We start from the raw sequence: 1,494 nt of genomic DNA, 5'->3' as shown, positions 1-1,494 counted from the left end.
CCAGACCAGGGATGTCTGTCTGGCCTTCGGTTGTAATAGACACTTGCTGATGCAGGGCCATGGAGCCAAATGTGGCCCCTGATGTTAGCACAAGCCAGGATGCTACCATGTTCCCAGGTGGCATCACTGGCTTCTCACATTAGGCTGTTCCTCACTACTCTCTTCATTGTGCCCACATCCTTCTGTTTCTCTTTCTCTGTCATTTCTCTGCTACTTACTTGCTCCTCTTCTCTTAGTGGCACCTGGTGTCTCTGAGTGTCTGAGGTCATCTCACGAGTGGTCTCAGGAGTGCTATGTGCACTCATGCATTATGGTACTAAGCAGGGGTAATTTTGGGCATGGTCTCTCCCACCCCTTACCCCCTGAGGTATTTACAGTCCCAGTCTGGTGGTCCTCTCAGGCTATCCCTCTGTTCAATCCCTGGCGTGCTAGTCTGGTGGTTGTCTTGGGTGTGTTCCTTGCCTGGGTCATCCAAGGGGCCCTGTCTTGGGCTTACTTCAGCATGAAGCGGGTGGTCTCAGTTGAGGTTCTTCTAGTAGTCTCCAGCTTGCTCCCTTGAGGTCTGCATGGCACCTGACTAGTGATCATGTCAGGTTAGATCCCTGTCTGGGTACCCTGGTGCTAGACTGGTGGTTGCCTTAGGCTTGCTTTTGTTCAGGGAATGTTAAGCTACAAACCATTCAGATGTTCACAGGCCAGAACACTGAGCACAGACATAGCCTCTCTTCTCTCTGCCACCTACAGAAGCAGATGTGACCCAGCAGCTACCACACCTGTAATTCCTCTAGGGGCAGGACACTCTATCCGTTTTATTAAGCCCAGAACAGGACGTTAGCCTATGGGATGGTGCCACCCAAAACCCCATAGATGTCTTATAAGAACACCGCTAGACCGAGAGGGCTTTACCCTTAAGATTTAATTACCTTCTGAATGCAACACTTCTTAGAACTGACTCACCAGGGACAGGTTTTGATACATAAAGGGGGAGGAGAGGTACCAACATTAAGATGACAACAGATGGGAACACAGACTCTTTAGGGGGAAAAATCAACGGAATTCTGTTTCCTCTAAACTCTGCAGATGAGGCCCTGGGCTGAACGAGCATCCTGTCCCTAAGGGAAGAAGCTCAGGGATAGCGGGAAGGTTTTTTTTTTTTTGTTGTTTGTTTGTTTTTTTTTGTTTTGTTTTTTTTTTTTTTGTTTTTAGGCTCAGGTATGATGTCTGACCCTCTGTTACTTTTGTTATTACCTCAAAATAAGGACATCATATTCCCCAATCTCTAGTAAGTGAAGTATGAAGACAAAAGCCATCCTCTTTACCTGTGGGGAAGTGGAGTTCTGTTCTCCACAGCATTCTTTGATGAGTCCACTCTGTAAGAGTAGACACGTCAACTGCAGAAAGGTCAGGGATAAGAGAGCAATGGTGATTTAAAGAACAATGTCCTATCCCTTCAGCTAGAGGAAGAGATGCAGTTTACCAGTCCCACCATTTAAC

General features: G+C 47.3%; 1 non-coding gene across 1 annotated transcript; it reads right to left on the bottom strand.

Annotated features, from left to right (window-relative positions):
* Nucleotides 1-660: 660 nt before the first annotated feature.
* LOC116906438 lies at nt 661-795 on the bottom strand. Its single transcript, XR_004388698.1, has one exon. It is a non-coding gene; the product is annotated as a small nucleolar RNA SNORA17 (small nucleolar RNA).
* Nucleotides 796-1,494: the final 699 nt, after the last annotated feature.

This window comes from Rattus rattus, chromosome 7, assembly GCF_011064425.1.
Source record: "Rattus rattus isolate New Zealand chromosome 7, Rrattus_CSIRO_v1, whole genome shotgun sequence".
NCBI lineage: Eukaryota > Metazoa > Chordata > Mammalia > Rodentia > Muridae > Rattus > Rattus rattus.
Note: the sequence above shows the minus strand (reverse complement) of the source record. Positions and strands in the feature narration are given on the sequence as shown.